Source organism: Hyaena hyaena, unplaced genomic scaffold (genome assembly GCF_003009895.1).
Source record: "Hyaena hyaena isolate Hyena2069 unplaced genomic scaffold, ASM300989v1 scaffold_319, whole genome shotgun sequence".
In the NCBI taxonomy this organism is placed as follows: Eukaryota; Metazoa; Chordata; class Mammalia; order Carnivora; family Hyaenidae; genus Hyaena; species Hyaena hyaena.
The window spans coordinates 1,664,454-1,687,116 of NW_024080951.1; the positions used below are offsets into that span (position 1 = coordinate 1,664,454).

Consider the following 22,663-nt stretch of genomic DNA (forward strand, 5'->3'; position numbering starts at 1 on the left):
AGATGGGAAAAGCCTGATTGCTCGTGCTGCTGAGCAGTCAGTGCTGTTGAACGCTGGGCGTGACAGGTGCGTGGTTTCCAAAATGCATTGCCTGGAACACATGGCGGAAGGTGACACTCATCTGCGGAATCCCGATCCCTTTCTGGGAACGCCTGGCTGTGTGAATCCGGGGCCAATTCCATAGTCAGTTCTATGCTTCTTGAGGATCGATCTCCCCAAGCGCGTAGTTTCCTTTTGGGTGAGGTCCGGGGTCAGCCTGTAGCTGTGCGGCTCTGGGCCTAATGATGGGGCGCAGAATGTGGCTGTGGTTCAGGAATTTGATGCGGGCACGGTGGCTGGCCTGTTGGCCCTGGGGAGGGGGCCGGTCCAGACACGTACTGCTCGCGCACATCGCCAGAGCTCCTGGGTGCAAGGACAGAAGGCGGCGCTCAGGACTTCGCCTCTTGGACACACATCATTATTTTGAAAGGCATTTTTATTTTTAAAATAAAAAATACAAGCAATTCAGCCTTTCTCCGGTGCTCTTCCTGAATACGAGCAAGCCTGTCCTAACATGGGAGAAATAATGACTTGGAGCTGGATGGAATATTTTTATTCTTCTCAGTGGAAAGTAAATATTTGCCTTCGCTCTCTCAGAGCCCCGGTTCACTGGAAAACAGCTGAAGAACCTGCTGGTAAGAACAAAGGGCCAGGCCTCTCTTTGCCTGCAAATCTGGTTTTCTGGTAGAGAATCCCGTTGAAGCTGAGTTGTCTCCTCTCCTCCATGGGCCAGGGAACGAGAGAGCATCTTGCCTGTCCCTGACCTTCTGTCTGTAAGATGGCCCACAGCCCCAGGTTCTGCTCTTTGAGAAGACTATTGCTCTGCCGAAAGCTCACCGATTTTCTTCTCCAGAGCAAAAACAAGGCAAAAGACAATGGTCCGCTGCCTCTTGTAAACCACCTGCTTGGGAGGAAATAGAGAACCCTGGAGCCCCTCAGTCCCACTTGGAGGATTTGGGGTTTCCTTTCCTGCCGGTAAACAAAGGCAGGCCCTTAAAGGAGTGGGGCATGGGTTGTTTACCGGATGGTCGCTGTATCACAGGAAGGAAAAGTGCCTTTTACAGAGTTGCATTCATTGTGTGGGGGACATCACAGCATCATTTAAAGGGCCTCTGCTGCAGTAGAAGAATTAGCCACAAAATATTAAGTCGTGGAACACAAACTGTTTCATCGGTAGGGCTTTTAAAGGCTGATTTCATAAAGTAAAAGTTGAGAGTTTTACAATGTATCTTCATAACAAGAAAGTTTAGAAGGCTGGAAAGCCTCTTGAGAGAAAAAAAATGGGTTCCTATAACTTTCAAAAATATGGATACTTCAGATGGTATGATTAAAAAAATTTTTTTTTAACATTTATTCATTTTTGAGAGAGAGAGAGACAGAGTGCAAGTGGGAGAAGGGGCAGAGAGAGAGGGAGACACAGAATCTGAAACAGGCTCCAGGCTCTGAGCTGTCAGCACAGAGCCCAACACGGGGCTGGAACTTACGGACTGCGAGATTGTGACCTGAGCTGAAGTCGGACACTTAACCGACTGAGCCACCCAGGTGCCCCAATAAATGTTTGTTTTTGAGAGAGAGAGAGAGAGACAGAGAGAGACAGAGACAGAGACAACATGAGCAGGGGAGGTGCAGAGAAGGGGGATTGGACAGAGGCTCCTAAGCGGGCTCTGGGGTGTCAGCAGAGACCCCGATGCGGGGCTCGAACTCACGAATTGTGAGATCACGACCTGACCTATAGTCGGGTGCTCAACCGACCAAGCCACTGAGGCGCCCCTGGTTGCACTGAATAAACTAGTAAAAGATTGAAACAATGACATAAGATGCCCAATAATATATTCTTATCCCAGGCACTTAATGTTGGGACATCTTTTTGATAAATACTTCGGTGTGTGTGTGTGTGTTTGTGTGTGTGTGTGTGTGTGTGAGATAAAGTTTACATACATTTTACTGTCTTTAAGCATATAGTTCAGCGAAATTAAGTATATTCATATGAGTGGTGCAACCATCCATCTCGAGAGACTTTCCATCTTCCCAAACAGAAATGCTGCCCACATTATGCGCTAACTCCCCATCCCCCTCCCCTAGTCCCTGGCCACCACCCACTCTACTTCCTGTCTCTATGAAGCTGATTATTCTAGGTACCTCATGTAAGGGGAATCCTATATTTGTCCTTTTGTGACTGGCTTACTTCACGTAGCATCATGCCTTCAGGGTTCATCCATGTTGTAAGGTGTTAAAATTCCCTTCCTTTTTAAAGCTGAGTAATATTCCATTGTATAGATTTACCACACTTGATTCTTCCATTCATCTGCTGATGGCCACTTGAGTTGCACCCACCTTCTAGCTACTGTGAATAATGCTACTCTGGATATGGGTGTGTGTGTGTGTATCTTTTCAAAACCTCTGTTGTCCATTCTCTTGGGCCTATACCCAGAAGTGAAATTACTAGATCATAAGGTAATTCTGGGCTTAAATTTTTTTGAGGGACTCGCCATCCGTGCTTTTGATTTTTCAGCTTAAATTTGGCTCCATTAAGTCAAGTCAGAATGTCTCGCCCGCCCTTACCGGTGCACATAACCTTAAATCCAGCTACAGTTGAGGGACTAATGATGGTAACATTTCATCGGCTGTTTCAGGGCTTCGTAAAAATGGAGACAGATTGAAAAAGGTGGGCTTTCCGAAGCCAAGGTCAGTGGTAGCCTTCTCGAGAGGTGGTCCCGTAATTGATCGCTGTCAGTACTGATGTGGGACTGTTGGTGTAAGCCAGCCATCACGGCACAGCCCACCTACAGGGGTCTGTCTTTTGTAGGGAGCAGAGTGCAGGCCTCTACCAGGATTTAGGGAAGCCACGTCGGTGCCATTTCATCCAAGCTGGGCACCTCGCATTTTGGGATGTCAGGTAGGGGTGCGGGCCTCAGTGCGCCTCGCTCTCATTCGGTTTGCATAAATTCTTAGTTAGTGCCTTCAGAAATGACGTAACAAAAAGATTGTGATCTTAGCAGACAGGCTGGCTTGAAGTCACACCCTGTTCTGGATGATTCACTTTCGGCGAATAACGCATCTCTTAGGAGTACCCCTCCTCATCCGGGAGGCAGGAGAGGCCAATTCTGTTTTCAGGTGATCGTAAATGTGGAAATTGCGTGTGTACAGAAAGTATCTAGTAGAGCGCTTAGTGCCGTATGCCCAGTATTGTCCACTGCCATTACTGTTAAAAGCAGATGCAGCTTCACAGAACTTAATACCAAAAATAGACACCTAGGATGGCAGTTGTCATAATTTTGGCCGAGATCTGTAAATGATAAAATTTTGGCCCCTTGGACATCTGTCAAAGTGGTTGAGGATCCCAGAGAGCCTTTTATTATGTGGTTCATCTCTACTGATATTTGTGACACTCGGATTCAAATGGAGGAGTTTAAAAATAGTTGTTAACATTCAAGATGGCAGTAAGCCCTTGACCTTCCATTCTAAATAACACATTTTATGAAAATCACTGTTTTCCAAAACAACACAAGCTTAATGGGCAGAAAGACAGTGTTTTACGTTTTTGCTGATCTCTTTAGTGCCTGGCTTAAGAGAACACAGCTAGAGTCTCAAGTCTTTTGTGCCGAGATGGTTACTGCCGTGCTCTGGTGAGAGGAGAGTGGAAAAGGGAAATGCTGCCTTTTGCTGTGAAAATGGTTTGACCCTGGCAGACCCCTGGAAAGGTCCTGGGAACCCCTGGGGACCCTCAGACCACACTTTAAAAACCACTGACGGCAAGTTTTTCTGTGAGTCTGAACTGCATTTCTCTTTTTTTGTAGGTTATTGCTCCCAGTCGTCTGAGCTGAAGCCTTCTATTCTCCCTGCTGAGGTGAGTCCACCCCCAGTCCACACCCCAAGCCACTGCTCAGAGGCTTAAATTTGGGCTCCTGTGTCCCATTGATGGTGTTTTAAAAATTTATTTTTAAATTTAATTTTTAATGTTTATTTATTATTGAGAGACAGAGAACACACGCACAGGGGACGGACAGAAAGAGAGGGAGAGAGAGAAAATCCCGAGCAGGCTCCATGCTGTCAGCGCAAATCCCGATGCAGGGCTCGATCTCACCGACAGTGAGATCCTGAGCTGAGCCAAAATCAAGAATCAGACACTTAACTGACTGAGCCGGCCAGGCGCCCCTGGCTTTGCTGTTGTTGTATTTGATTGCTTCTGTCCCCCTTGGGTAATGGATTAGATTGTTCTGATATTTTTCACTCTTCCAGCACATGCATAGGTGGGTGTTGCTTTAAGAAGCCATTTGAGAGGCACTTGGTGGCTCAGTCAGTTAAGCGTCCGACTTCACTCAGGTCATGATCTTGTGGTTTGTGGGTTTGAGCCCCACGTCGGGCTTTGTGCTGACAGCTCAGAGCCTGGAGCCTGCTTCTGATTCTGTGTCTTCCTCTCTGTTCGCCACTGCCCTGCTCACTCTCTCTGTCTCTGTCAAAAATAAATAAGCATTAAATAAATTGTTTTTAAAAAAGAAGAAGAAGCCGTTTGAACTTTGGAATTGCCTAAATTGGGGGCATCAGAAGGAGGGACTAGCAAGTTCCTGTGAGCGTCCGTCCCTTGATGTGTCTGAAAGGACAGGAATTTTAAAGTTGGTGTATGTACCTGTACAAGGAATGTCCCTTGGGGACAGAGTGCGAGCATCGTGGGGCTTCCGGGGCTGCCGAAAAGCAGCTGTTCTGGTGGCCAGTGTGGCCTGCCCCGAGAGGCCACTGTGAGTGAGGAAGGTGGTGGAGGAGGGCTGGGGCCCCTGGATGAGGCCTAGCCATTGGCCTGGGCCCCACGGTGTCACCTGGAATGCCTTCCTCCGACACAGAGTAAAGGCAGTGCTGGTGGCTCCCTTGGGTGGGTCCCCAGGCACTGCATTTTCTGTAACAGCAGGCCCTCACATGGTTTGGGAAGGAGCCCCCAGAAGTAGCCAACCCCCTGCACACTTGGTCTCTGGCTTTGGATTATCAAAGTGGCTGACACAGATGCACCCACACACGCACACATGCAGTTTTCTTCTGCACTCTTTAAGGATAAGTTACATACCTCGTGGCTTGTTGCCCTCCCCAAACTTTCAGTGCGTATTTCTTAAAAATAGAGATATTCACTGGGTTCACAGTAGTCCAGGGATCAAGCCAGGAGAACTGAATAGGGACTCCTTACTTTACACTGAATCACTGATGTGTCTGCCGGTCCTGCCTCCTGGCCCGGAGCGTCCTGTAGAGCATCGTCCCCTCCGTCTGAGGTCCACTCGAGGGTCAAGACGCCCCTGGATCCTCTTTGTTCCCACGGCCTCTGTCACTTGTGTGCGCCTGAGGGCCTGTGGAGGAGCCCACTGATGGTGACAGGACATCACCAGCACCGGGAGTGCATGCCTGTCAGGGTTTCCTCCTTACCGGGTACAAGTACATCAGTGCTTTGATGGCGAAGTTTCAGAACTCCTTGCAGCAGAGAGGAGGGGGAAGCAAAGAAACTCAGCCTGAAAAGACTTTAGTTCCTACTTGTATGGGACTCAGGAGACTTGGCCGAGGTGCTAGTGAAAGCACTGATGCCCGAGTGAATTGTGGTGTGAAGATAAGAAAGGGGTGTCGTCTGTGTTCCTGCATTGGAGAAGAGAGGCGGTACCTGGGTTGGTCGTAAGGGAAGATCTTCCCTCGTTCGGCTGTGCTTGTCCCTCCTGGTTCTTTGGTCCCCTTTGAAGCCGGGAGATCAGTCCCTTCTGTTAGTAGCCTCCCGCCCACCGAGGGGGTGCAAGCTGCCTGGACCTCTCTCGGATTATTACCCCATGTCCCTTACTGTGTCTTTGAGCAGAGGAAGGAAATAGCTTCTGCCCGGAATGAATGCTGTCCGAGGTTTTTCCGATCAGGTGTATAGAGCAGCCAGCCTGGAGGGTGTGGTCTCCGGATTAGTTTCCTTATGGTTCATTTTGATGAGTGAAGTTACATGGATTGTGTAGATATGAGGCTGTACAAACATTTGTGATACAGGCTCATGGTTTTAAGCATACTTCATTTTGTTGAAAATGAGCTTCTTTCATTTTGAATTTGATAGATGTCTTCAGACTACACAGGAATATATAAAGTGGAGCCTGCATCTCCCCTATAACCTCACTCCCCAAAGGCAACCAGTGTCGATAGACTTTATTTTAAATCTGCATGCACACTTTTTAAGAAAACAAAACAAAAATGGGAGTCTTCCATTCATACCGTTTTTCCATTTGCTTTTTTGCTTACCAGTACATTGTAGGTGTCTTTTCTTATTTTTTTTTTTTAATAGTTTATTGTCAAGTTGGTTTCCATATAACACCCAGTGCTTATCCCCACAAGTGCCCTCCTCCATGCCCATAATCCCCCTCCCCCCCACACCCATCAGCCCTCAGTTTGTTTCAGTATTTAAGAGTCTCTTATGGTTTGCCTCCTTCCCTCTCCTTAACTGTTTTTCCCCCTTACCCTAGCCCACGGTCCTCTGTTAAGTTCCTCCTAATCCTTCTATACCTGTAAACATATGGTATTTGTACTTCTCTGCCTGACTGATTTCACTCAGCATAACACCCTCAAGGTCCATCCATGTTGCTATACTTGGCTGGATTTCATTCTTTCTCATTGCCATGTAGTATTCCATGGTATAGATAAATCACATCTTCTTGATCCATTTGTGTGTTGATGGACACTTAGGCTCTTTACATGTTTTGGCTATTGTTGAGAGTGCTGCTGTGAACATTGGGGTACATATGCCCCAATGCATCAGCACTCCTGTATCCCTTGGGTAAATTCCTAGCAGTGCTATTGCTGGGTCAGGTGTCTTTTCCTTGTTAATATTTAGGTAGTTCCTACTTATTCTTTTAAATGATGAACTGGATTTCCTTGCATAGTTGTACTATTATTTAATCCCTATGGAAGAGTACTTTGGTGCTTGCCAGCATTTGGCTCTTATTAATAAAATGCTTACATATATGTAAGTATATACGTACTTCTGTAACTGTTTCTTTGGGATAAATTCCTAGGAATGGAATTCCTGGCTAAAAGAGTACTCACAGTCTGAATGCTGGAGATATTGCTAGATTGCCCTTCAGAGAGACTGTGCACAGTTAGGATTCCATCAGTGACTCAGGAATGAGCCTGTAGCCACCACTATCTGTGACTAATCTCAGTATTTTGTTTCTGATTTTAAGGTAAAAACTCTTTAATTGTTTAATATTTTTTTAAATTAATGAAGTTAGGCACCTTTATAGCCACTTGAGGTTTTTATTTGTTTTTTTGTTTTTTTTATTATTATTTTTTTTAATTTAATTCTAGGAGAGAGAGAGAGACAGCGTGAGCAGGGGAGGGTCAGAGAGAGAGAGGGAGTCACAGACTGAAACAGGCTCCAGGCTCTGAGCTGGCAGTCAGCACAGAGCCCGACACGGGGCTCGAACCCACGACCCGCGAGATCATGACCTAAGCGAAAGTCGGACGCTTAACCGACTAAGCCACCCAGGCGCCCCAGTTTTTATTTGTTTTTTGACCTATTTGTCTTTGGTATTATTACATGTACTGGTTTTTTTATTTTTATTTTTTATTTTTTTGAAACTTTATTCTGGATATTAGTCTTTTATCACATGATATAGACCAGTATTTTTGCAAATTTTTAATTACCATATCTTTTCTTTAAACTGTTTGAAGGGTGCCTGGGTGGTTTGATCAGTGAGGCATTCGACTTTGGCTCAGGTCATGATCTCGTGGTTCGTGAGTTCGAGCCCTGCGTCAGGCTCTGTGCTGACAGCTCAGAGCCTGGAGCCTGCTTCGGATTCTGTGTCTCCCTCTCTCTCTCTCTCTGCCCCTCTCCTGCTCATGCTCTCTCTCCCTCTCTTTCCAGGAAATAAACTTTAAAAACAATTGAACTTGAGTTGCTTATGATGTGAATCCAGACAAACTCTTTTGGAGCATAGTGTAGAATAAATCTTTGCTATGTTGTACTCTGGCTGCTGTGTACCAACTAGTGTTTTTTTCTGAGTTGAAAATCCATTTTTTAAATGTTTATTTATTTTAGAGAGTGAGAGAAACAGAACTTGAGCAGGGGAGTGGCAGAGAGTGAGGGAGACACAGAATCCAAAGCAGGCTCTGGGCTTTGAGCTGTCAGCACAGAGACAGGCACGGGGCTCAAGCTCATGAACTGCAAGATGGTGACCTGAGCCGAAGTCAGACGTGTAACTGACTGAGCCACCCAGGTGCCCCTGGAAATCCATTTTAAGTCTCTTCTTAACATGGGTTACAAATTACACCCCAGGTCAAGGGCCCATCATGAATCTGTACAACATGTCTATTTTTAAAAGAGGATAAATGAAGCTCATGTGCTCTGGTTCTTCTATTTTCTCTTGTGCAAGGACTGTTAACCTCACATAGGTTTATATGCAAAGAATACATTGCTTGAAATCTGTGAATTTTGTAGTAGCATCAGAACTGAGGAGGGGATGCACTGATTTAATTGCTGACTTGGTGCACAATATTAGAGAGATGGTTTTACCATTTGGTCTCCTCATTTTCCCATTGATGACATTAGGACACATTTAACCAGCCTTCCTAAAGCCTTAGCAGCCTCTTTATCAGGAGACTTGTTCTGTAGGAGAAATCAATTATCATTAGGGGCTTAATAAAAATTTGGGGTGAGCTCCAAACTCTAGTCCTTACAAAGATGAAGAGGATTTTCTAGAATATCTGCTGCCATCCTGGTCGAGTGATGTGTATTTCAGCCTTTGGAATTCTGGTAGGAATTTTTAACTCCTTAGGTATTTTTGTATCAGAAAGGTGTCGTTTCGAAGCTGGAATGCTTCGTTCCTCTTCTCTACTCTCAGCTTTACCTTCAACTTTACACCTTTTTGTTTTTAACGTTTATTTTGAGGGAGAGAGAATGTGAGTGAGTATGTAGGGAAGGGGCAAAGAGAGAATCCCAAGCAGGCTCCTCTGTCAGCAGAGTCCGATGCGGCTGTTGACCTCGCCAACTGTGAGACCATGACCTGAGCCGTGATCAAGAGTCCGACTCGTACCCAACTGAGCCACCCAAGTGCCCCCTTCTTGCACCTTTTTGGAATCAAAATAAGTATCGGCAGGGAATTCTACGCTTCTTTTCATTCCTACCCTTTGTTGCTTTTTGGCCAACTTTGAAGTTCAGAAGGCTCTAGTTGACCTCCAGAGGGGCCACAGTTTATCTCCGTTGACTGACAGCCTTCTCGGACTGGTAAACTTCTCATTGTCCTGCCCAGATTTCTGCAGAGACACCATACTTACTTAGATGTCTCTGCATAGGGGACAGCCCCGGGGCAGATGCCCTTTTGCTGGCTTCCAACAGCAGTGTGTCATCCATTGCCTGGATCAGGATGTCGAGTATAAGTCTGAATTGTGGTGGTGCCTGATCTAAGGATCAGGCGCCCAGATGTTGGGGAGCGCCCTGGCCTAGATGGAAAACGTTTGGGTGACCCCATATCCCTTCCTTAACTTCACGTTTTGCTGCTTCTACTCACGGGACAACAAAGACATTTTCAGATTATGTTTCCAAACACTCTTGTTTCCTACCGCGCCATCAGCCAGGTTTGTAGACACTCTGCTTCCTACCGCGCCATCAGCCAGGTTTGTAGACACTCTGCTTCCTACCGCGCCATCAGCCAGGTTTGTAGAAAGGGTTAGGCACCTCTGTCAAGTGGTCTTAAAATCTGAAGACCTCGTGGGAGGGAGTCTGCGGCCTCTCTTGTTCCGCATACGCTGGAGGTGATTTCCTTCCATAAACACTTGTTGGGTAATTTCTGTTAGTGGAGCACTCTGTCAGGAGCCAAGGGAAACAAGATGATTAAAATACGGTCCCTCCCGAAATGCCTGGGTGGCCCAGTCGGGGGAGTATCCAGCTCTTGATTTTGGCTCCAGGTCATGATCTCGTGGTTCAGGAGTCTGAGCCCTGCACTGGGCTCTGCGCTGAAGGTGCAGAGCCTGCTAGGGATTCTTGGCCTTCCTCTCTGTCCGCCCCTCCCCCGCTTCCTCTCCCTCTCTCAAAATGAGTAAATAAACTTAAAAAAATGTTTAAAATATGGATTATGGTCCTTCCCTTCAGGAGTTTATAATCTAACAGGAAAGAAAGAATTGTATACAAATAGCTGTAGCAGGGATTTGATTGCTGTAACAGCGAACACCAAGGGTGTACTGGTGAGCTGAGTTCACCATGGGCCTCTGCGCCCCCAGCTTGGCCGGTCGGTCACAGACAGGCGCTTAATACACACATTTGAATGGATGAGTGAATACATTCAGACACGTACATTCCAGTGTGGTTTATTCATTGAAAAAAAAAAAAAAAATGTGTGGGAAGAGATGATTTGATGAATTTGTGTTTGGTCACATAAGGTATGAGAATTTGGTGAGGTCACCAAAGGCATAGGCCGGACTGAGTGAGATCTGTCACAGAGCCACTCTGTCTCGCCCTGCACCAGGGACAGTCCTGCTGCCTGCTCAGCTTCCTCTTCCCAAGCCCGGGGAGTCGTGGGGAGGAGGACTCTCCTGAGTCTGTCACTTGGACAAAGTAGGGTTTGGTCCTTCTCGTGACAGGTCTGGCCCTCTGCTTTCTCGTGGACTGACTGGTTCATGCCGGACACACTTCAAACTGCTTTGTGTTGGGATTCTTTTTCTTTTCCTTCTTTCTCTTTCTTCTTTCCTTTTTTCTTTATTTCTTTTTTTCTGCTGCCCTTTCATTCTTCCTTTCTCTTTCTTCTTTCTTTCTCTCTCTCTCTTTCCTTTTCTTTTTTTCTGTTGCTCGCTCTTTCTCTCCTTCCTTCCTTCCTTTCCTAAATCTTTAGTCATTTTTTTTCAAACCTATCATTTATTATTGTGATTATTTTTCTCAATTCACGAGGCAAGAATCACTTTTCTTAATAATGATAGGGGTTTCTTTTCTTGCTCTTTTTCCAATTTCTTTGCCTACCATTAGGTTCTTTCTAGATGAATAAATGACAGTGTTTTATGTCTGTTATATTACAAAAAATGTTTCCCCAAATGTAGCCCTGATCAGTGTAATCGCACAGGATGGGCTTCATGATGGAATACGGCAGACACTTCGTCTCATCTGCAAATGTTTGCAGGCCATTTTCTCTTCCCCTTAATAATGATTCTAGTCCACTATTGCAGCTTTATTTGCTTACTGTTACTACTATGTGGTAGATAATAGTTTAGTCCTTCAGCTGTTTCATTTATCTCCCAATAGTTCTTTGAAGTAGGTATTGTTATATTTATTTTGAGAGAGAGAGAGAGAGAGAGAGCAGCAGCAGCAGCAGCAGAGGGGCAGAGAGAGAGAATCTGTCAGCACAGAGCCTGATGCGGGTTTGAACTCATGAACCGTGAGATCACGACCTGAGCTGACTTCCAACGCTTACCCGACTGAGCCACCCAGGCGCCCCAATATCCACATTCTAAAGATAAGGCAGCTGAGGCCAGGGAGGTAAATGATGTGTTCAAGGTCACCCAGCCAGGCAGTTAGGGAGCACAAAGGAGCTGGGCTCTCAGACCTCCTTGTTTGGCAGTGCCCCTAGGGCAGGTGACTTCCGGAGAAGGCTAACGCATCCATTTAGTCTTATGTTACAGAGATTTCAAGATGTGGTCCCCTATGAGAAGCAACAGGAAGAGTTAGTACAATTACACTGACGCCGTCCATATGTTCATCATTCATAAAAAGAAACGTTTGATGCTGTGTGAGACCAAATAAAGTCCTAACAAAACCTGAACGTGTACAAGAATAAGAAACGGTCGTTGCTCGAGTGTTGGGGGCATGACCTGTCCGTGGCCCCAACACCCCTTGAAGTAGCAAGCCTCCCAAAACACACTTGCCCCCGAGCGTCACGGCAGCTGGACCTTGTTGCTGGCCGGTTGAACCTTCACCTGAAATAGCTTCTTGATTCCATACAAGCTCTGGAAGGTGAACGAGACTAGTATCAAAGTCAGCATGTTAGGAATCACCATTACAAAATGTTTACAATGCAGTGTCCAACTTTGCATCAGGCTTCTAGAGAGCCGTTACTCAGAAAACATTTGCCAGAAAACATTTGAGGTGCCGTCTTCTCCTAAAGATACAATTCTGAATATTCCCTTACAGAAAAGCTGCTAACTTCCTTCAGGAGCCCGAATGCCGGCAGGGCTCATTCACAAAACACATTGTAACTTTGTAAGTTACATCTCAGCAGGGTTTGTTTTCTTTCCTTTGTTTGTTTTTATTAAACATTTCTCTGGAGGAAATATCAGGGGAAGATTTCATAAAGGAAGCATTCAATGAGGAACAATGGATAGTGTTAAGACTTTGATTCTGAAGTAAAATAACTGTTTTTCCTGGAGAGAAGCCGTTCTATGTTAATGAGCCATGTGTCTGTTCACAGCGGAGATGGCGCTGTCGCATTGGGTGTCATTCCAGGCTCAGTCTTTGTGCCTCACACTTCTGTGATCTGGGGCTGTAGGTTGTTAGGTCATTTGGTCTCCTTCACCCCTGGACACACAATTGACATAAAGTGATGGTAGCCATCCCTTCTGTAAGGTTGTTTATTTAGAGCAGAGTCTCCAGATGCAGTGAAACACACTTAAGTTTTTCTACTGAACTGCCTAGCAAATGTGAACACATTTCTAAGATCGGATTCTTTGATTCTCCCTCTCTCTCTTTTATTTTAATTAAAAAATTTTTTTTGTCTTTATTTTGTTTTGAGAGACAGAGAGCGAGCGGGGGAGGGACAGAGAGGGAGACACAGAATCTGAAGCAGCTCCAGGCTCTGAGCTGTCAGCACAGAGCCCGATGTGGGGCTCGAACCCCAGACTGTGAAATCATGACCTGAGCCGAAGTCGGACACCCAACTGACTGAGCCACCCAGGCACCCCAAATGCTTATTTTATTTTTGAGAGAGTGAGAGAGAGTGTGAGTAGGAGAGAGTAGAGAGAGAGGGAGACACTGTCTACAGGCTCTGAACTGTCAGCACAGAGTCCGACGTGGGGCTCGAACCCATGAACTGTGAGATCATGACCTGAGACAATGTCAGGCGCTTAACCAACTGAGCCACCCAGGCGTCCCCCCTCCTTGCTTTTTTAAAAAAAAATTTATTTATTTTTGAGAGAGAGTGCAAGAGAGAAAGCAGGAACAGGGCAGAGAGAGAGAGGAAAGGAGTATCCCAAGTAGGGATTCTGACGAGGGGCTTGATCCCACAAACTATGAGATGACCTGAGCTAAAATCGAGTCAGACACTTAAACAGACCGAGCCACCCGGGTGCCCCCTTTGATTCTCTCTTCTGCTCAGTATAGTGATAGTTACAGCCAGCAGTTGTGGGCGCCTTGGGGGTCTGTTTTTCTTAAATGCACACAGCTCCTGTGACCAGCTTCCCTGCCCTGGGCACTCGGAGGGCGTTCAGGGGACTCGTACTTAGGTACGTAGGTGCGGGGCCGATGGCTCTGGCCTGAGGATGCGGACTCTAGCTCCCGGCTTTCCCAGCTCTCAGGCTGAGTCCTGGCCAGCTCCCACGCATTTGCACAAAAACACCTGGCAGACGGGCTTGGTGGCAATAGTCTAGGTGCATGACCACAGTGGGAACCTTTATTTTGAATTTGGATGACGACTGGGTTTGCCATTCAGGTCGTCAGATTATTAGCGTAATGTAACCTGGGGCAATTTACTTAATCGTTTACATATCCCGGTTTTGTATTGGCAAAATGGATGTAATAATCTCTTATAAGATATTCATCTGAAGGCAATGCTTGTGCAACTGATCCAGCCATTTTATTGCTCTCTCTCCGGTTGTATCTAAAAACAAACTCAAGTCTGTTTGTAGGACAGTGTCATTTATTCTCCCGTCTCGCTCTGTCCTGTCCCTGCTATAAAAACCCATGGATAGAATCTCTTTTTTATAAATACATTGAGAAGGGGGAGAAGGGGGTGCTAAGCTAAAACGGGGGATTAAGGAGTATTAAAATTGAGGTTCTAATTTTTTTTTTACTCTTTTATGATCTTATCTGTTTCAGAGCAGCCTATTGTGACTCGGTTTTTATTCTTTCCAGGAACAGTGTCTAGAAAAGTAGCGCTGGTGGTCTCTTGGTGGCCGATCCTCCGCAGGCATAGCTCCTGATGCTCACCTGCTTCCAGCCGGCTTTTGCTGCCTGCCTCTCCCCTGGAGGGTGGACCTGGCTTGGCCCAAAAGCCTTTGTTGTTTTCAGCAGTGGTTTTCACTCTTTGCTACCCATCCGATCCCCTGGGTAGTTTTAAAAATACCAGCTTTTAAAAATAGCAGTACTGGGGCACCTGGGTGGCTCAGTCGGTTAAGCGTCCGACTTCGGCTCAGGTCATGATCTCACGGTTCATGGGTTCGAGCCCTGGGGCGCCTGGGTGGCTCAGTCGGTTAAGCGTCCTGACTACAACTCAGATCATGATTTCACAATCTGTGAGTTCAAGCCTCTTATGGGGCTCTGTGCTGACATCTCAGACCCTGGAGCCTGCTTCAGATTCTGTATCTCCCTCTCTCTCTGACCCTCCCCTGCTCACACTGTCTCTGTCTCTTTCTCTCTCTCTCAGAAATAAATAAAACATTTAAAAAAAATTAAAAAAAATAAAAACACCAGTACCTGATATCTAAAACCGATGTTTAGAAACTAAATTGCAACTGGATTGCCGATGTCTGTATATACATATACATATATATATATATTTATGTTTGTGTTTATATATTAAAGCTTATTTATTTAGAGAATGAGCACACAAACAAGTGGGGGAGGGACAGAGAGAGAGAGAGAGAGGGAGAGAGAGAATCCCAAGCAGGCTCCCCACTGTCAGTGCTGGGCCAGAGGCAGGGCTCCAACCCACAAACCTCGAGATCATGACCCGAGCTGAAGGCTACCACTTAAGCGATGGAGCCACCCAGGTGGCCCTGACATCTGTATTTTTTTAAAACGGATTCTGATAGGCAGGGAAGGCTGAAAGCTGCATTCGGATAAGGTTGCCCAGGGAGGGCCATGCAGTCCATTGTTACTGTAATGTCATCATCACTGCCAGTCACTCCGTTTAAGTGAGGAACCAAGGTCTCTTGGAAGTGGCAGCGAGTACTGTAGAATCAGTGGCTCAGTCCCCTCCTGCGTCCACCTGCAATTTCCCATCTAGGCTGGAAGGGCGCAGTTGGCTCCTATGTGCTCAGACAAGGTCGGGAACCTGGAGGCGTCCAGGGAGGGGCCACTGCAGGGGGCTTACAGCCGTGCCACCTACCGATCCGTCTCGGCGTCCTTTGCCATTCCTCTGTCTGTTGTTTGGCAGTTGAGGATGTCGGAAATATTCCTTGGTGTGATCTGCCTGCCGAACCACACTATTTTTAGGCACGCACCCACACAATAGGTTTATAAAAAGGCTATTGAACCTTTGGAGGCTGCTGGGTTCGGTCTGAGGAGGGATGAGTTACAAGTGGGCGCTCCCGCCTCCCGGATCAGGCATGTAGGAGTTTTTTTGTTGTTTCTTCTTTGTAAAGAGTGTGAAGAGCCTAAAGATACAGACGGTTGGCTGTCTGTCACGTGATGTGGGATGTCTGCCTAGCTCTCCTCCGATGTCCCTGCTCTCCAGATGCAGCGCTTCGTGGGGTCATTATGTGGCTAATTTTTATTTCGTTTCCTCTTCCTTTTAAGACATGCTACACTGTGCACCCTTCGTAGTGCTGGGGGGAAAATGAACACGTGAAGCATGTTCAGGTTCTTGAATCTCTGCTCTGTGTCTAAGAGCATGTGTTTTCCTCCACTGAGGGGATCCCCTTGTCAGGGTCTGCTTGTCAAATGGATTAGATGGATAAGGCCAGTACTAAATCTTATTTTGTTTATTTATTTTTTAGTTATTTTAAATTTTTTTTAATGTTTATTTTTGAGAGAGACAGAGACAGAGCCTGAGCAAAGAAGGGGCAGAGAGAGAGAGAGAAGGAGATACAGAATCTGAGGCAGAATCTGAGCTGTCAGCACAGACCCCAATGTGGGGCTCAAACCCACAGACCTCAAGATCATGACCTGAGACAAAGCTGAATGCTTAATCGACTGAGCCACCCAGGCACCTCTAAATGTTATCTTATTTTATTTTTTAATGTTTTATTTATTTCTGAGAGAGCGAGAGAGACAGTGCGAGCAGGGGAGGGTCAGAGAGAGAGGGAGACACGGAATCCGAAACAGGCTCCAGGATCTGAGCTGTCAGCACAGAGCCCGATGCGGGGCTCGAACCCACGAACCGTGAGATCATGACCTGAGCCAAAGTCGGACGCTCAACTGACTGAGCCACCCGGTCGCCCCTCCTAAATGTTATTTTAAACTCATTTTTAAAATGGCCATTGGAGGGACACCCGGGTAGCTTGGTCGGTTAAAAATCCAACTCTTGGTTTTGGCTCAGGTCGTGGTCTCACGGCTCTTGAGTTTGAGCCTTGTGTCAGACTCTGTGCTGATAGCGTGAACCTGCTTGGGATTCTCTCTCTGTCTCTCTCTCTCTCTCTCTCTCTCTCTCTGCCCGTCCCCTGCTTGCTCTCTCTCTGTCTCTCAAAATAAATAGATAAACTTAAAAAAGAAAAAAAGACCATTGCTACTTGCTGCATTCTGATCCTTTGTCAGAAATGTGCAGCCAGTCCATAAGGAGGCAGAAACAAGCAGTTACTCCGAGTTGTAATGGAAAAACAATCCCTCATTGTAAAATAATGCGATGCCCTTAAAGTACTCACTCAATAGACTGGATATTATTTATAATTCTTTCCTTCCTTTATTGTATCTCCCACCATTAAAACGCCATAACAGGGTGTGTATTGGGGTCACTGCTATATAGCTTTGACTTTCTACAGTATGCACCTTTGCAAAGATCGTACCCAAACTAATCCGTAACTAGGCATTTAGCCAAGAAAAGATGTTCTTTGGCAGTGCTGAGTGAGGGGATAGCCTCTGAGCCATCTTTGATGACTTTTATTGTTAATACTGAGGGTTTTCAACTCTGCCTTTCTGCTGGTGTTGCACATATGATTCTCCTTCCTCCTGGGATCCATGTCACTCCGTAGCACAGGCCTGGCCCGGCCTATCAAGAGGAACGTTTTGATTTTCCCAAGTACATTTGGACCATTTTTCCCGTTTCTTCTCCTCAGTATCTCTCTAGGGTCCTGCACCCTCCAATCCTCCGTGGGGATGGATCTAGGGATCTCATGCATGCCAACGCCATAGTCATCCTCTCTGTGCCTCTGAGAAGAACTCAGCAGTGTTCCACTCCCTCCGGGTGGCTCGCTCTCTGGCCTCCCCTTCACCTCCGGCCCTGAAGGGGTGTAGTAATTTCCAAACCTGCGTATCAAGAGTCACCAGAGGCCTTTGTCGAACTGTCCGTTCCCAGGCCCACCGTGCACACGGCCCCGTGTCCCCTTCTCTCCTGCCCCTGGGCTTGAAGGCATAGGTTAAGGTGGAGGCTAGTAACTGGAATTCTCATCGAGATCGCTCTGATACAGTTGTCTCTGTGGCCCATTGGATGTGTGGCTCATTGGATGTGTGTGTATGTGTGGCCCATTGGATGTGTGGGGACCAACGAGGTCAAAACCTCGTTGTACAGATGAACTATTCAGAGCCCGGCAGTGACGATGAACTTGCCCAGGGTCACCCCGAAGCCATGCCAGTCCAAGACAGGAGACAGTATCCACTTACTTTTGTATCGTGAAGGCGGATGTTGCCGAAATGCCCAGAAAGTTAATGGGGCCATTTATCCTGGACACTGATTTTCCGTGTCGTATTGTTGGAGACCCTGAGTGTTGTGTCTCTGTGACAGAGAGGAGCATAGGACAAACCGGTGATCTGTGTACTCCCCCCAACCCAGGACCAAACTCAGCATTAGATCCAGTTCCAATTCTTATACAGCAAAAGAATTGTTAAGTGTATTATTTTTGCCATTGTTTTGGCCTCGCGGTTGTGTTGAGTGGACGTTCCATTGAGGTTTCCCTGCTGATAATAAAATAAGCTTCATTCGATGAAGCAGGTAGGGAATGGGAGCTATTCAGAGTCTGGCCAGGAAATGCCTAAAACGTACAGTCCTTATTCTGATCACGTGGGGACGGACGCATATTTGCAAATCTGTTTCAAATCAGCAAAGCTGACTTCTTGAAATTTTTCCGAAACCTTACTCTCTTTGACACGGATAATTATTTCGAGTTGGGAAGGTAATCGTTGAGGGTAGGAGGTCATTTATAGCATTTATCACAAAGGTCCAGAAATTCATTTTATCTGACTGACTTTATCTTATTGACATGGAGATTGTGGTCTGTCAGGGAACTGGTACATAATGGGATAACTTTCTGTACATGTGAACAAATGTATAATGCTGTGATGTGTTTGTCCAACACGTGGTAGGTATGTAATAAGTACTTCACGAATGAAAGCTTAATGCTTTAAAAAAAAAGAAAAGCTTCATTTATATCTAATGAAATTCTATCTCAGGATACTACAGCATCCTTGTTTGCTTCCCCTGCCCCCTCGTAAATATCTGCACTCTAAAATCCAGTACCTTCCAGGGGGTGATTTACATGTCTTACGTGTAACCTGTTCATTTTGGTAATTTTCCCAGTAATGGTACCTTTCTTGATTCTGTTCCCTTTGAGAAATTATATCCACTTAGAAGCTTCCGTTTCTGGTTGATTTGAGAACTTAGCCCCAACGTGGCCTGGTCTGAAGCCTGCTGTGGGAGAGGCTTTGCATTAAGTTCCCTGGCTCAGCTGGGAGCCTCCTGAAGGCTGGAGGCCTCGGCCTTCCCTGGGCCTCCCTCCCCCTCTGTGCCACCCCTCCTGCTCACATTTGCCAGATATGCAGGCAGTAAGAAGAAAGTTGGAGTTTTCCCCTGCTGACCACATCAGCCAAAGAGCAGTGACTTAATTTCCGTGAGCACTAAGGCGTCCCTGGAAAACCTTCCTGTTTCTGAGGAATTAGGCTCTTTTGATGGGAGCTGTGTCTACTCACTAGCGTGGTAGGCAGACCATCTGAAAAAGACTGAATTACATTGTGTATTTCTGAGAGTTTTATTGAAGACCACTGAAGTGCAAGATTGACAGGGAATAGCATTTTGTTTCAATTGTTATTGTTTGGCTGTAAGTTACTAATGACCAGATTACTGATGTCTTATTAACTGGTTGGCTTGGGATGTTATTTGGGGTCCAAGGTGGCCAAGTGGTTGTGTCCTAACAGTCTGGTGGGCAGGCAGGTAGGATTGCTGTCCAAAGTGAAGCCAGCGGCACCACAGAGAACTCTTATTTTTGAACTCCAGTGAAGTTTCTTTGCCGGCAGTATGGGGATAATTCTGTTCTGGGCTCATTTTTCCATGGGCCCTGAAAAGCCAACAGTTCCGTGTGAAACAGAGACAAGGGAATTGACAGGGATTTAAAAGTCATATACGAATTAGGGGGGATCAACAGGAAGGAAATTTGGTTTCTAGATGGATTTGCCGACATGTAGGTTTTAGTTTCCCTGTATCATGGAACTTTTATTCCCCTGATAAACAGATACAGTCAGCTTCTGTCCGCATCCAGTTAGCCTCTCAGAGAACAATCACAGCTCACTCCAACAACAGAGCAACTTCCTGATTTAAAGTAATAGACACAGATCTTCACTTACTGATAAACTTAAGGGTATTTATATTTGTGTCCATGACTCTTGCTTTGAAGGGGAATCCCTGTCCAAAGTAACATGTATTCCATATATAATATTTGGATAGAAGGAAGGAAATAGAATCAACCCAAGTGCCAAAAGCTGGAGATAAAACCCAATAACATCATCGTTTTTTCTATGAATAAATGTGTTTGTGTGTCTATCCATGTGTGGTGGTATTATATAGTTGTGAACATCCTGTGTGTGTATCCGGGTGTGCTCTCGTTAAAGTTTCTGACATTGTACGTCTCATCATTCCCTTATCTTTATAAACAGTGTTTTGAAAGTCAGAACAGTTCATTTTTTTATGTTTATTTTTGAGAGACAGAGAGAGACAGAGCATGTGTGGGGGAGAGGCAGAGAGAGAGGGAGACACAGAATCCGAAGCAGGCTCCAGGCTGTGAGCCATCAGCACAGAGCCCGACACGAGGCTTGAACACACAAACCGTGAGATCATGGCCTGAGCCGAAGTTGGATGCTTAACCAACTGAACCACCCAGACACCCCTAAATCCAGAACATTTAATGTCTTTATTTCACTGAGGCTGGTGCAGTTCTTTTCAGGAACACAGACCTGGGCGGAAGGGGCTGGCACTTGCCCATGTGGTTCCCAGGTTTGGTGCCCTTGGCTGAGGAGCCGAAGATGTCCTATACCTGTTAGATCGAACTAGAGCTGATTGAGGTCATGTCATTATTTGCCCATACTAAAAGTGCCCCGTCTGTTTGAAGATGTGGAAGAAAGAGTTTATCAGGTGAGCTGCTGCCGGCCAGCGATAGAACTCTGCATACTGAATGTACTTCACTCAGCCTGGGTGATTTCTGCCATGATCCCTGCTTTCTCATTGGCATGCAGGAGGGAGGGAAGCTGGGCTCCCCCGGCACAGAGGGCTGAGGGCTGAGGTTGCTAGGGTAAATTCAGACACTCCCCTACTTTACATACTTGAGATGACCCGCCCACCAGTGGGATGAGGGCTCTAAAGTGTGAAATTAACACATCAAGTGAATTTATATCATGGTAGCCTTGGGCTGGTTTTTGCAAATTAAATTTCGAAGAAATTAGCCTCAGCCCTGCCAAGGCAGTTCTCATTTAGTACTGGTGAAGCCAAACTGTTTCTGTGACACTTATACCCTGAGAGTTAAGGGTTTAGTTTTACACCAGGACACTGGGTCCGTCTGTTGGGTTAAAAAAACAAAAACAAAAACTTACTGTTGATCATAAGTGATGACCCTCAATAAAACATGACACACGGAGTAGAAATCTGAAGAAAACATATGTGAGTGCATAGGATAGCACATCAGCCAGCAGAAATGCCTGCCAACTCTTCTGAACAACTTTTATGGTGATAGTCATTATCTGGCATTCAGAAAAACACAATTTTTAAAATATTTTTAAAAGCTTTTTTATTTATCTTTGAGAGACAGAGAGAGACAGAGCAGGGGAGGGGCAGAGAGAGAGGGAGACACAGAATCCGAAACAGGCTCTAGGCTCTGAGCCGTCAGCACAGAGCCCGACACAGGGCTCGAATCCACTAACCGTGAGATCATGACCTGAGCTGAAGTTGGACGGTTAACTGACTGAGCCACCCAGATGCCCCCAAAACAATTTTTTTTAATGTTTATTTGTTTTTGAGAGAGAGAAAGAGTATGAGCAGGGGAGAGGCAGAGAGAGGGAGACACAGAATGGGAAGCAGGCTCCCAGCTCTGAGCTGTCAGCAAAGAGCCCAATGTAGGTCTTCAGCCCACGAACTGCGAGGTCATGACCTGAGCCAAAGTCAGACGCTTAACTGACTGAGCCACCCAGGTGCCCCCATTATTTGGCATTCAGAAGAAACAGTCTTTTTTTTTTTCAGGGCACTGAGATTGGATCCATGTCTCAGACCCATAATCCCATTAACCAAGCTCACTAACCTGAGTGTGTAACAAGTACCCCACTTAGTAATTTACAGTAGTAAATACAGTCATGGGGACACCTTCTCAGTCCGCATGTTCCCTGCTTTGAGGTAGGCAGAAATCTGGACGTTGCTTGGCGCATTTGCGGTGGGAGCAAGGGAGATTAGTGAATTGAACAGTCACTGGATTCAGGCGAGGATGTCCTGAGAGCATATTCCCTGTTGAACGGCTGATGTTTCTTCCCCTCTGACAGGATTTGCTTTGGGATTCATCTTTTTCCATGCCCCAAATGCCTGCCCCAAACTCCTTTCTCAAATTATAGCTTGCCATTAATTAGGATACAGATCTTACAGGCCTTGGGGCTTCTTGCTCTTTAAAGTTTAAATCTCAGAGGGTGATCTTTCCTTATTTCTCAGCTCCCCAGAGACGTTTTATTGTACAAGATGAAAGCCCATGGCAGCTGACTTTCCAGGTAGGGTTCCGTCTCAACGATGTCGTTAGGACTTGTCACTTTTTCCAGTGAGGCTGTTTCTTTGTTTTGGCTTGCTCTGCATACCAGGATTGCCTTGTCGATGTGGATATAATCGTATATATAAAAATATGCCACCTCAGTGTTTTAAATGAATGGCTTACCTGTTGACTATCACGTAACCGTCTCTGGCTGGTACAGGGTGTAGGACCTGCCGACAGTATTCAGCCCTGGGCTGCTTGGCAATATTGCATTTAGCTGGTTCCTTCCTTCCTTCCTTCCTTCCTTCCTTCCTTCCTTCCTTCCTTCCTTCCTTCCTTCCTCCCTCCCTCCCTCCCTCCCTCCCTCCCTCCTTTCCTCCCTCCCATCCTCCCTTCCTTCATCGGGTACCTTGTTAGGCAGGATGAGAGTATACAAAATTGAGTAGAGTTCTCTGATTTTTAGGCTCTCAGCCTAGTGGGAGAGACAAGCACATAGAGAAGTAATGGTAATATATGGGTCATGTCTGCCAGAACGCAGGACAGGGCAAGAGCCTTGGCTTCCAGTAGCTGGAGAAAAAACGTTCTCGGGGGCGATTGGCAAGTCCACGGTGCCCCGGGATTTGGCTTA

At 46.2% G+C, this 22,663-nt stretch overlaps 1 protein-coding gene across 3 annotated transcripts in view; it reads left to right on the forward strand.

The window, feature by feature from the left end:
• SIPA1L2 (signal induced proliferation associated 1 like 2) overlaps positions 1 to 22,663 on the forward strand; it is a 228,323-nt gene that overhangs the window by 47,178 nt on the left and 158,482 nt on the right. For all 3 annotated transcript variants that reach the window (XM_039248839.1, XM_039248841.1, XM_039248842.1), the window contains exon 2: positions 3,837 to 3,886. The gene's annotated coding sequence lies outside the window, so the exon portion shown is untranslated. The remainder of the gene's footprint in view (positions 1 to 3,836; positions 3,887 to 22,663) is intronic.